Source organism: Triticum aestivum, chromosome 7B (genome assembly GCF_018294505.1).
Source record: "Triticum aestivum cultivar Chinese Spring chromosome 7B, IWGSC CS RefSeq v2.1, whole genome shotgun sequence".
Lineage (NCBI taxonomy): Eukaryota > Viridiplantae > Streptophyta > Magnoliopsida > Poales > Poaceae > Triticum > Triticum aestivum.
In genome coordinates, this window is record NC_057813.1 from 37,079,151 (window position 1) to 37,091,904 (window position 12,754).

General features: G+C 55.6%; 1 long non-coding RNA gene across 1 annotated transcript; it reads right to left on the reverse strand.

Annotated features, from left to right (window-relative positions):
• Positions 1–11,091: 11,091 nt before the first annotated feature.
• Positions 11,092–12,748, reverse strand: LOC123155731 (uncharacterized). Its single transcript, XR_006477588.1, has 3 exons — positions 12,556–12,748; positions 12,368–12,433; positions 11,092–11,575 (listed from the first exon to the last, which is right to left on the reverse strand). It is a non-coding gene; the product is annotated as an uncharacterized lncRNA (long non-coding RNA).
• Between the last annotated feature and the right edge of the window lie 6 nt (positions 12,749–12,754).

Here is a 12,754-nt window from a genome sequence, read left to right on the forward strand (position 1 = left end):
GTGACCCGAGATGGCTTGTGGTTGATCAAGAAGGTGTCCATCATATGACAGCTTCACTCCACAAGAACCTGGGCACATTCATGGTGAACATCAATGCCTGGGCCACCTCTAGTAGGTGGCAATTTTTCCTCTATGCCACCCCATTCTAAGGTGTGTCCAGACAAGATATTTGATGCGGGATGCCCTTGTCCAACATGAAAGCACCAATTACCTTGTTAATCAGCATGCAAATTTGAAACCTTGAGGGTACCCTGCGACCCTACTTAGTTCAACCAAATGAACTAAAGTTTTAGTTTATTTTAGTTGAACAAAAGAGGGTCGCAGGGTACCCTAAAGGTTCCAAATTTTCATCCTACTTGTTAACATACTCGATGCCATTGTCAGGTCTGAGTGCTTGAATTTTCACATTAAATTGAGTCTGAACAAGTGCATAAAAAACTTTGAAACACCGAAACACTTCATCTTTATGTTTCAGAACTTAGACCAAAGTCATCCGCGAATGGCAATCAATGAACATAACGAAGTACTTCATACCATTGACAAATAACACTGGACATGTACATACATCAGAGTGGATTAACACAAAAGGAAATATGCTCCCAATGCCCTTACTCACACATGAGGTTCTCATGTTTAGCAAACTCACATGCATCACAGTGCAGCTTGCTCTTGTCCACGCCCTGTTAGCGCCTTTGGCCCACGTTAAGACGTTTCCAGTACGCATCGGACACACCACAAGCAGAGAGCCCATCACATCCCAAAAGACTAGCCTGAAGGGAGTGTGGCTCTCTCCCTTATAAGGTGGTCCTAGCCTCCTCCCGTAACCAAGGTGGGACTAAAGTCACTAGGAACGCCCAAAGGCCGATAGCCTAACACACCACTCATTACATCAGGAAATACTTGAGACACTTTATCGGAAGACACATGTCCCATCTCCTCCTAGTTCCAAGACTCCTGCCCGCCGATCTCTCCTGGATCAAGAACACAACCTTGTCAAGAATTATTCGGCAATCAATTTGGTCAACCAAAGCACTCAAGGACACTAAGTTCATGGGAAAGCTGGCATATGCAACACTGAGGATAATCGAATATTCGGTGTGCAGCTAACCATCCCAACACTTGTGGTGGGTTGGGCTGTCCCATCTGCTATGTGGATGTTTTTCTGATGTGCGAGTGAGTGTGGAACATAAGGTTTAAACTCATTAAATTCTCCTTCAACATGTTGTGATGCTCCAAAGTCAAGCACCATTCAGAGTTTATTTTATGGGATGCTATTGATGTGTGTTCAATATTACCTTCATTTGTATCGACAAAGTTGGCATAGCTAGTAGCAGTCTCCTATCCTCCTGTTGCTTTCCTTCAGCTGAAGCAGCTACATTTGCCTTGGGAGCATTCCAGTGAGAGGCATTCCAGGAACCACCACTCCCATTCCAACCACCTCGGCTGCTACTACCAACACTGTACCCTCGGCCTCTGTCTCTTCTGCAGAAACGGCTGATATGCCCTGTTTGACTACAATTATAGAACTCCCAAAAACCTAGTTGGTTAGCCACTCTCTAAACATATTCATTCCCATCTCCTCTTCTCGACTGCAGGCGCACCTCTTCTTAGGACATCACAGTAATGGCCTCATCAAGGGACACAAGCGTCGGCTCATCTAGCAGCGCAACATGCCTAGCTACTCTCAAAAGCTTGATCTAGGCCTTCTAGAAATTGCATCACACACCTGTGTTGAACCCACTTCCTGGCAATCTCCATGCACTCTGCATGTGGAGCTCAAGGGGATCACACTGATCAAGATCTGCCCAAAGGTGTTGCAGCTTATTCACATACACCAACATAGTTCTTCACCTTGACGAACAACATGGATGTTGTCTTCTATTTGAGACATGAGCATCAGGTTTCCCTTACCGGAATACCTCGTGGACAGCATGCTCTACAGTCTACACAGCAGAAGCATTTGACAATGCCTCAACAGACACTACAAAGCCAAGAATCATGGAGTTTAATATCTAGGCCAGGGTGATGACACTCCACTTCTTCCATTGAGCTCTCCTTGTCATCCGGTTCTTCAACCGTTCCAAGAATAACCAGCTCAAGTAGCTGCCCACGCTATTCAACTTGACATCATTGGGCATGAGCTCAAGCTTGAACTGTGATCCGCATGGGGCACAAAAATGGCGCCACTTGCAGGAGGTAACCCCTAGGGAGCATTTGCAATCATGGGCTGTGTAAGTTTCTCTATAGCGGCAGTAAGTTCAGCCCCCATGATTGCCTTCCCCTAGTTTTCTCTCCTCCTTCCTCTGCAATCAGCAGCCACACAACAGCAGCCACACAACCACCAGATCACTCACTTCAGCTCAGCAAACAGCAACCACCAGAATAACTCACAACCAGCACAAAGCGCAGCCAGCAGTGCCAGCAGCACCCTATGTTTTTAAGGCGACGCCTTACCGCCTTAGGGAGGGGGGCGCTTTGGCGCCTAGGCGACGCCTAGGCGGGTGCTTTGGACGCCTAGGCGCCCAAAGTGGTCGATTTTCCAAAGCGGAGGAGGAGCGCTTCGACGTCTAGGCGTCGCCTAGGCGTCGCCTTAGGGACGCTTTAAAAACATAGGCAGCACCAACCTCAATCTGTCTTCCTCCTACAGCCGTAGCAACCGCTAGCAGCCACAGTCCGTAGGGTACCAACCCTTCTCCTTCACCTCTGCCTGCAAAGCACCAACCTCAACACTTCTTCCTCCTACAGCAGCCGCAGCAACCCTCCAGCAACACCTTCACTCACAGCCCGCCTCCTGTGCGCTGCCGCTGCGCTGCCCTCTACTGCAGCCGTTGCACAGCTCCAGGCCACCACGCCGCCCTGCCGCGAGAGGAGGAGCTGCCACGAGGGGGGAAGGGGGGCAGTCACCTAGAGGAGCCCTGTCGCCTCCAAGTCCATGCCCTCTGATACCATGTGGAACGTGAGAGACACGTGCTCGATCTGGTGTGAAGCGACACTAATGACCAGACAATGTTTGGTCCCTCTTCTAGGTCAGAGAATGGGTCGGGGCCTGAGCCTTATGGGCCCATGATGTGGACATAAGTACATGTTCGCATCTTTTTCTGTTGCCTATTCTAAAGCTGCAGGAAAACTGGCCCTAGTTCGACATGACAGTAATTAATTAAACCTGAGTTCCAGAGGGTTCCCGAGGAATCAGGCAAAGGTTTCCATTCCTGTGCAGAGGGCATAGTTTCCTCTTTGGTGCTAAGGAAGCAAGCGCAGGCGTGGGTTCCCAAGGAATCAGGCAAAGGTTTCCATTCCTGTGCAACGAGACCAAGACCACCAGGACGGCAGGATGGATGTCATCACCGAGCGCACCGCAGCGTCACAACCAGAAGCTTTGCAGGCGAAGACCACCTTTCGTCAGGATAAGATGTACTACTTGTCCCCTTTCAAATTGGCCACTGTGGGATCCCTTCCCGCCTACGTTTCGGGGGAAGAGGACTGATGCCACTATAAATATAGGTTAGCCACCACCATAGGGAGGGGGAACCTCTCGACTCATTCCCTCACCAGAGCAAACCTCGCGACGTTGTTCATCCTCAGCCCCTCGTGAGGCAAATCCACCACAAAGCAGGAGTAGGGTCTTACACCGCAAGGTGGCCCGAACCTGGGTAAACTGCTGAGTCCATCTTCCCTGTTCATCGAGCTAGGCCGTGGGGCGACGAGTTGGTTGGCTGGATAGGTTGAGTTCTTCGCACACACCCCAAAGTTCGAACCTTTCTTGGATCTGCGGAGCCCTGAATCCGACATTTGGCGAGCTAGGTAGGGGTGTGTCGAAGTCCTCCTCCCATTTTTGCTCCGCTTCCGCTCCGTCGCTCCCATGGCGGAGGCTCCCCGAGCTTGCGCTGAGCATTGGGCCACTCTCAGCGCCCTAGCGGCGCCTGCGGGCGCGGAGCTCATCACCCCATGCTCCCCGCGGCCAGCGCGGCCGCCAGTGTCACCAACCGTCGGCGGCACGGGCCGCTCCTGCCCTCTCCCGTGCGGGCGCCGCAATCGTGCCACCGCTGGGTCTTCCGGTTACGCCGTGGCGTCATCCCTGCGCGCTTCCCGGGAGCAGGCAAACGCGCAAGCCGCGCTCCTCATGGCGCGTGAGTTGCTGCGACGCAGGTTAGCAGAAGGCAGCCACGACGCCCTGCTCGGCCGGGTCGCCGAGCTGCTCGACGCCGCATGCGAGGGCGCGACGCCTTTCTGCATCCTGCCTACGTCACGGAGGACACCAGGGGTTCGCGCCTGTCCCCGCTGCGTCTGCTCGCCCTTCCGGAGGGAGTCCAGAGGGTCTCACGGTGGTGGTCTAGCACATGACGCCGCCTACTCGACCCAAGATGCATTTCCCCAGAGTGCGGCCAGGGTAGGCGGCCCCTCCCGAAGCCGCATCGAAGGACCACCCCTTGGTCAGCACGACCAGGCACCAAGGACGATGGGCAACAGAGCGGAGGGACTAGGGGGCTGGCTTCAGGACGATGGCCCCTGGTGCCTCTATGCCACCATCGATGGGCTCGTTGTACGAGCAAAGGAGAAGCCCACGCACGTTCCCCTCGTCGGCCTGGACGTCGGGATCGCTGAGGCCACACGGGACCAGGGCCCCTTGTGAGCCAACTCGACGCCTCGCCAGCAACGGCCACCGGTTACAACCCATATCTTTGGAACGTGTCGTGCTAACCTTGGATCGCAGGCAAATCATGCCATGGCGGTGTGACCCCGGGCGCCGGCCCCGCCTCGGGCAGGCGGGCACATCGGGGGGCCACGCGAGGACGCGCCCCGCGTGCCGTGGGGGAGCCAGGTGTTGGGGCTTCCCCCCCGCCACGAGGCGCATGGCGCCACCTCCGCGGTGGCGCGTACCACCCAGAAGCGGGGCCTTCCCCGGGGAAGGCGCCGACGAGCCCTCCCCCGGCCGAGGACCCACGGCCACCCTACTACCGCCCGCGTATCCCCTTGTCCCTTGGTCCTGTCCTGGTTTCCGGACGCCCCAATGGTGGCCGGGGTACGCGCGGGGCAGGGTCCCCGCCCAGGGAGCAAGGAGTGCCCCTCAAGTCTCCGCTCATGATGCTCACGTAATAATGAGTGGGGTTGTACACGCCCCGGAGTCTCCTGAGCGCTGCCACTGAGCCTCACGAGGGCTCCCGCCCACGCCCAAGTGGAAGCTCCATGCTCCGCGCTAGCAGACGATATTGTCCTTCAATGACTATGCCCACGCCCAGTGGAAGCACTGAGCTCCGCGCTGGTGAGAAGACTAGTGTAGATGCCGGACGCGGCGGTCTTTTTTGCTCTCTTCTGTAATCATGTTCACTGTTTTTGAATGAAATTCGAAGTTTTGTGCATTTACTAAAAAGGAAAAAAAAGAGGGGGGGGGGTTTGATGTGCGGTGTTTCCTTTTTCTCCTATCTGTGTTTTGGGAGGCACGACTGCTGCCTGCTGTCCCCTCCCGAGCGCCCCGCGAGCGGGGACTGGGTACGACGTGCGCATCTGAGCTAGCCCCAATGACTCAGGGCCCCCTCGGGGCCGAGGACGCAACTGCCATGAGTCCGCCCATGCGCACAACTCGCCAAAGCTTTGACGCCTGGCTCCTCGCGCGACGCTCTCAAGCGAGCCAGCAGGCACGCACCATGCCCGGAACTCAGCTCTTGGCCTCACAAGTATTTAGCTCTTGGCCTTGGGAGCACTCGGCATCGGGCGCCTCTCACGCTCCCATGAAGCTCGACGCCCGGCAGGGGCGCATCGGGAGACCCTAAGCTCTCGCAAGCCCCTCCTGGGGCTTCGCCGACTGGGGGCTCCAGAGGGCCCGTCTCAGGAGAAGCATGTCTCTGTGATACAAGAACTTGTCCAAGGTCACGAAGACCAAAAGCTAAGTCATACCAACTACTCCATTCAAGAGCCTCCCAGCTCACGGCGGCATATCTTCAAAAATAATTTAGAAGGCATATCATTGTTTCATACATCATAGGGGAAGCCCCTCCAAAAAATGCTTTCATGCCCCCGCGGGGTTACAACCGAAATCGTAGCAGAGAAACATGGGAAGAATGGCCTAGGGAGACACGTCGTCAGCATCGTCACAACCACCGCCGGCATCGGCGGCCCCACCCTCCTCGATCGCAGGCGGGCCGTCGTTGTTGGCAGGGGTGAGCTCCGCCATCAGGTCCTCCACATGGTCGTCCACCCAGTCCGCCAGGGTACCTTCGATCACCTCAGGTACCGGGGCTGTCACGGCCTCGAAGTAGAAGTCAGGATCGGAGCGGAGGAGATGGTTGAAGATGCGTGAGACGGCGCGCGCAAGAAGGTCGCGGCTCTTCTCCTCGACGAGTTGACGCGCACTCGCAGCTCCACCTTCGAGGCACTCCACAATCCTGGTGAAGAAGCCAAGATAGCCAGCATCATTGGCGACGAGGGGGCTGGCAACGCTCTCATCGCAAAGGTTGCTCAGGGCCTGGTTGGCCCTATGCTCGAGGTCCTGAAACATCTTGGAGCGTGTGTGCTGCAGTCCTCGGGCTCGCTCTGCTTCGTCCGAGGCCTTCGCCACAAGAGAAGTAACACCCTCCACCTGCGTGTAAAGGAAGGATAGCTCAGCCGCAGTCGTGGCGTGGGCTTCCACCGCCGCTCCCTCACGACGCTCTGCCGCGGCTAGCTCCCCTTGAAGCTATCAGCCTCACCATCAGCTCATCGTGTCGCGCGCGGAAGCGAGCCTTTTGGCACTCCAGCTTCTGGCGGTAGTCGTCGGCGAGGGCCATGCGGACTCTGGCCACCCTCTCGTGTGCCTTCTTTCGGGCCGTCGCCTCCCGGGCACCGAGGGCATCCTCCGCGACGACCACCTGGCACTCCATCACCTCCAGTCGTTTGCGCTCCAGGCTATGCTCCAACACCTCGAGCGCCAGCGCGTCCTCGCCTCTGTTTTCGAGTCGAGCGACTAGTCGTCGACTAGTCGACGAGTCGCAAGAGCAGGGGCGACTCGACTCCTCGCATGAGTCGAGCGACTCGAGCGACTAGTCTCGACTAGTCACGACTAGTCGCCATAAGTGAGTCGAACGACTCAGTTTTTTTGGGCCCCCAACAATTTTTTGTATTGCTTGGCCCATCAGCCCATCCCAGCCCTGGAAACATATAGATCGATCCATCCCCCCTCACCCTGACCTAACCCTCTCCCTGGCGGCTGCCTTCCCTTCTCCCCTGGTTGCTGCTGGTGGTGTGCTCCTCCCCTCCTTCTCTGGTTGTTGCTGCTACTGTGCTCCTCCCTTCCTCCTTTGGTTGATGCTGCTGCTGTGCTCCTCCACTCCTTCCCTGGTTGATGCTGCTGCTCTTGTGCTCCTCCACTACCTACTGCCCTACTACCTACTGCTTAACTCACGTCGACTCGTCGCCATGTCAACTCGTCGACCGTGAGTCTAGACTAGTCTAGACTAGTCTAGAGTCGCCCCCCTCGAGCGACCCGTCGACTCGTCGACTCAAAAACATTGGTCCTCGCACGCCCGGAGTCCCATCTCGTTCGTGGGGGCCCCGTCTGACGATGCCGCGAAGGCGCCTCTGTGCGCCTGAACCTGCCGCTCAAGGGTGGCGTTTGAGGCCTGAAGCTCCCTCTCACGCTCCTCGGCCGCCTCACGACGACGATCCGCAGCTCGGGCCTCCTCCAGGGCGTGGTCACAAGCCTCCCGTGACGCTACAAGGGACTCCTCTGCCTCCGCGCGGGTGCGCTCGTGCTGCAAGCGGCCAAGGTTGATGGCGACTTTCAGGTGGCGCCATTCACGCGCCAGGCGAAGGCCCTCTGCCTCGAGACACGTGTCGATGTCGGCAAAGCTCCGTCCCAAGACGGCCTAGCGCGCTCGTCGCTTCCCGGAAAAGGTCAAGACGGACGACACTGCACCCGCGTGCGAGGTCCAACGCTCGGTCGGGCCCTTCCTCCGCGCCCCGGTCGGCTAGAGAGGCGCGCGATGACTCCCCCGTCTCCGGCGGGGGACTGGGGGCTGGAGCTCCTTCGACCGCTTCCCCGGCTTGCAGCAGGGCACGGTGCGGGCCTGCCCCGCTGCTTGAAGATGGAGTCGTCGCACGGATCGCCCAGCCGCCAGCAAAACCGAGCGAGGGAGCCCTCGGCATAGCCTCCATGCACTAGAGGTCGCTCTGAAAGGACACCGGGAGTGCAGGCCTGTGGCCCCCCAGGGGCGGCCTCGGCTCGTGTGCGGACGCCACCTCGCGCAGCCGCCCGACTCGTGAGGCCTAGGATCGCGACCTGACCGTAGGCCTCCGGAGGTCGCACTCGCCCCCGCAACAGAAGAGATCCTAAGGGGCAAAAGTCAGAAGAAGACGCGATATGCGAAAGTCAAGGAGGGCAAGGTACTTACTCGTCCACGGCTACCCACTTCCTCTCTTTCAGGCCCTCGGGGCAGGGCCGCAGCGGCTCCCGAGCCGCTTCCTCTTGCGGGATGCCCCGAGACCCAGAGGGGACTCGCTGGGGCCGGCGCGTAGCCTTTCGCGGTGGAGACAGCCGCGGCGTCCGCGGGCGCCCGCTCTTCAGCGGCCACCTCAGGAGCACATGGTGGCGCCCGCTCCTCAGTGGCCACCTCAGGAGCACATGGTGGCGCCCGCTCCTCAGCGGCCACCTCAGGAGCACATGGTGGCGCCAGCCCCTCAACGGCCACCTCAGGAGCACATGGTGGCGCCCGCCCCTCAGCGGCCACCTCAGGAGCGTCAGGCGGTGCCCGCTCCCCCACAACCACCTCGGGAGCGCGCACCTCGAGGCTACCGTGCATGGGAGTCACCAAGAGGGGGTTGTCGCGAGGCCCCTCGTGGCCCTCGGGGAGCAGCCCCCACTCGTCGGAGCACGGCATCTTCTTGGCGAAGGCTCCCCTGCGGGTGATCGTAAAGAGGGAATCCGTCCGGGGGGAGCTCGGCGGGTACTTCGCCGGTCAGGAGGAGCACTAGCGTAGGGTGCTGGAAGGAAGAGAAGGCCGCTGGAGCCTCATGTCGTCTGCGGGACCGGTGAAAGCCCACATCGGGCGGGAATGGCGTCATAGCGGGGCGATATGTCGCCGGGTGAACTCCCTCACCACCATCGCCACCGTCACCCCGCCTTCTTCAAACTGGCCAGCCTAGCCATGACTCGGACGAGCCGCGGGTCGACCAGCTTCGCGTGTTCCCACCCGGAACTCGGCTTCGCAGGGGCGGAGGGGATCAGGAGCAGGGGGCTGCGCACGTTGGCGTCCATGTACACCCACTACTTCCGGAATCCCCTCGCGTCCGGGCGGAGCGTGGAGTCGATGCCGGAGCCTATGGTCGCCGCCACCACCTGAAGTGACACGCACCCCAAGCGCTGCTCACCGTCGACCAATTGGAGCGAGAAGAAGTGGCGGAGCAAGGCAACGGACGAGGCAATGCCCACAAAGGCCTCACACAGGAATGCGAAGGCGGAGAAGAGGACGATGGATCCGAGATCCAGATGCAACGCGTAGATTTGGAAGTGCGAGAGCACGACATTGAAGAAATCGGAGATAGGAGGCAGTAGGCCGGCGAGAAGGGCGTGGAGATGAAGGGGGATCTCGGTCGCCTCCATGTCAACCAGAGCCCGGGAAGCGGGCTAGATCTTCGTTGCGTTCCACTCGTTGGAATCAACAGCAATGGCGTGTCGAACCTTATCTAGCCCCTCCTGATTGACCACCGTGGACCGGTGCAGCGCTGGTTCCAGCCGCAACGAGGGCTCCGTGACCGCAGGGGTCTTGCCCTTCCTCTTCCCGGGAGCCATGGCGGCAAGGGATCGGAGCTGTCGAGGAGTCTAGCAAGGAGGGCGTGAGGCTGCAAGGAGGAGGAGAAGCAGAAGGCAAGCGAGTAGCAAGACAATGATGGCAAAGGGGCGTGTGCCAGGCAGTTGTGTCGAGCAGTTGCCAAGGCGGCATGGGGAAGTGAAGACGCCCACGTCCCATCAAGCGCCACACGTCAACCTGGCCCGCAAGCGATTGGGGCCCGTGGCGCTTTGCCCTTTGGCTTTGCCTTGAAGCCAAGTCCGAGCACGCCTTGGGCCTGGGGGCTACTGTTGGCGTTCTGGGAACCAGGGTACCCAAACTTGCTGCCTGCGGCCCATGGCGTGGCTCCCTCGACAGCCTGGTACGACCCATCTACAAGATTATCAGGAGAAGACCCTCGCGAGGGGCCAAGCCTCACGAGGCGGGCGACACCAAGACCTCCTGAGGGAGCGGCCTCCCCAGGCTGCTCCTGAGGAGCGAAGATTCCTATGCAGGTGCCCAACCTCATGAGGTTGCGGTGACGCAAGCCATGATGATCAAGACCAGGCGAGCGCCAGCGGGCGCAGAGGGCACAGTTTCCTCTTTGGTGCTAAGGAAGTAAGCGCATGCATGGGTTCCCGAGGAATCAGGCAAAGGTTTCCATTCCTGTGCAATGAGACCAAGACCACCAGGACGGCAGGACGGATGTCATCGCCGAGCCCACCACAGCGTCACAACCAGAAGCTTTGCAGACAAAGACCACCTTTCGTCAGGATAAGATGTACTACTTGTCCTCTTTCAAATTGGCCACTGTGGGATCCCTTCCCGCCTACGTTTTGGGGGAAGAGGATCGAGGCCGCTATAAATATAGGTTAGCCACCACCATAGGGAGGGGGAACCTCTCGACTCATTCCCTCACCAGAGCAAACCTCGCGAGGTTGTTCATCCCTTGTATTTGTTCATCCTCAGTCGTGGGGCGACAAGTTGGTTGGCTAGATAGGTTGAGTTCTTCGCACACGCCCCAGAGTTCGAACCTTTCTTGGGTCTGCAGAGCCCTGAATCCGACAGTGGTTGAACCCTTGTCACGGAGGATGAATCCTCGCTGGGGAGATTGATTCTTCACCAGAAAAGACTGATTTCTCGTCGGCCGCTTTTTTGAGCGCCTGCGGCCAAAGCGAGGCTTTGTGCCAACGCCCAGTGCTTAAGCACGCCTAGGTGAGCGCCTTTTTGAACTAAAGAATAGCTAATCTAACACAAAAACTTATTTCACAGATGTTAACTAAAAGTATATATATAAGACCAAAGAAACCACATGGCTCACAAGAACCATCTTATTTCATAGCAGGGAAAGGACTGAAAAGGACAATAACTCCATTGCTATGTAAATAGTTAATCTTACACTGAAATTTATTTGACAGATGGTAATTAAAAATAATCGGACCGGAGAAACTACATAGCTCACAAGAACCATCTAATTTCACAGGCCAACTAATACATTCAGTGCACAATTTTTTCCAGGTTCTCAAAAATAAGTTGGTAATGCTAAGATCTTAAGCACCAAACTGCACCAGCAGCTAATAGAACCATATTCTCAATTTAGAAAAGATCCATGTCGATCCCAAGATAGCAAGATATACAAGTGGAGAAAGACAAAACAGATTTCAGATATAATAGACATAACAGTTAAAAAAAGGTAAATCAAAATAAAACTTCAATAGACGAATCTAAGTCGACATTATTTCAGTACCGGAGCAACTATTTTCTCCAGCCACGAGCTCTTCGCAGGTTTGGCTTCAGATGATTCAAGAACCCTAAATCCCATCCATTACCTTTGTCATCTGAAAAAATGCCAGAAGGATCAATAAGCCCAAAAACTTATACAAACGAAATGGCTAAAGAAATGCCGAGGGGAGCATTCTCCTCCTAAGAAAATTTTCAAGCACAGCCTGAGAGGAGCAAATGGTAAGTCCGCCAAAAATATGAAGTTGGTTTCTCAGGGACACAACATTTGGTTTCATTAGATAATCTAAATCAAAAACATGCTCTACTTTTGTGTAGAAAAGTGAAGATCTACAAAAACAATCAACATGACAAACTTCTTTCAGTCAAGGGCAAACTTCTGTGAGTCCCATAGCATAACATCAATTTTAGGATGCAAAGGTGTTCCCTGAAAGAAAGGCAGTTCAACAAAAATAGAAAAAAAGCTATAACAAAAGCCAATACAGAGTCGCTGCTCAGGCCAAGAAAAAAAACTATAACAAAACTGGAATTAGTATTCTCGGAGTTCCTTCTCCAGGAAGATACAATAATTAAGATTAAGTGGTAGGAATCAACGAGCTAGATTACTTTCTTTATAATATATATATACAGGTCTGGCCCTTTCGAATTCAAATAAAACATCAACAATCGGAACTTAAGTTCCGGCTGTTGTTTCTTAAATTTTGGTTGTAGTTTCTTAAGTTTCGATTGGAATTGTACTTTTGCGTTAATTGAGGAATATGTCTATTTTTTCTGGGTCTAGAACCTGTACTTATTGAAATTGACTGGGCTTCAAATTGCTGTCATGGTATCGAATACGATATTTATCTAATTGAATAAAAAAGGGGAGGATGCGTGTGCAGAGATCAGACCTGCTTGCGCAATCAGTATAGTGCCATACGTCGAACCTTTATAACTTAAGTAGCAATCACTGGAACCTGGGGCAAAAAATCATGCATTTTGTTAGAAATGACCATGACGGCAAACACGTGCAGTACCACTCCTAGTTTCAACAGGAACAATAGCAGTAGAACAGAACTGATTCACAATAACAGTTTACCATCACAACTAACATGATGGATGAACCAAACAGAGAGGTGAGCGGATACTGTAGGCGGAGAATAGGGCTTGTTCGGTTAGGCAGGGTTTGAAGAGGTTTGGAAGGGATTAAACCCCTTGCAAGTCAAAATCCCTTTCAATCCCTTTGGTGAGGGGATTAACCGAACAGGGTCACGCGGAAGTGAGCACCTGAGGTGGAG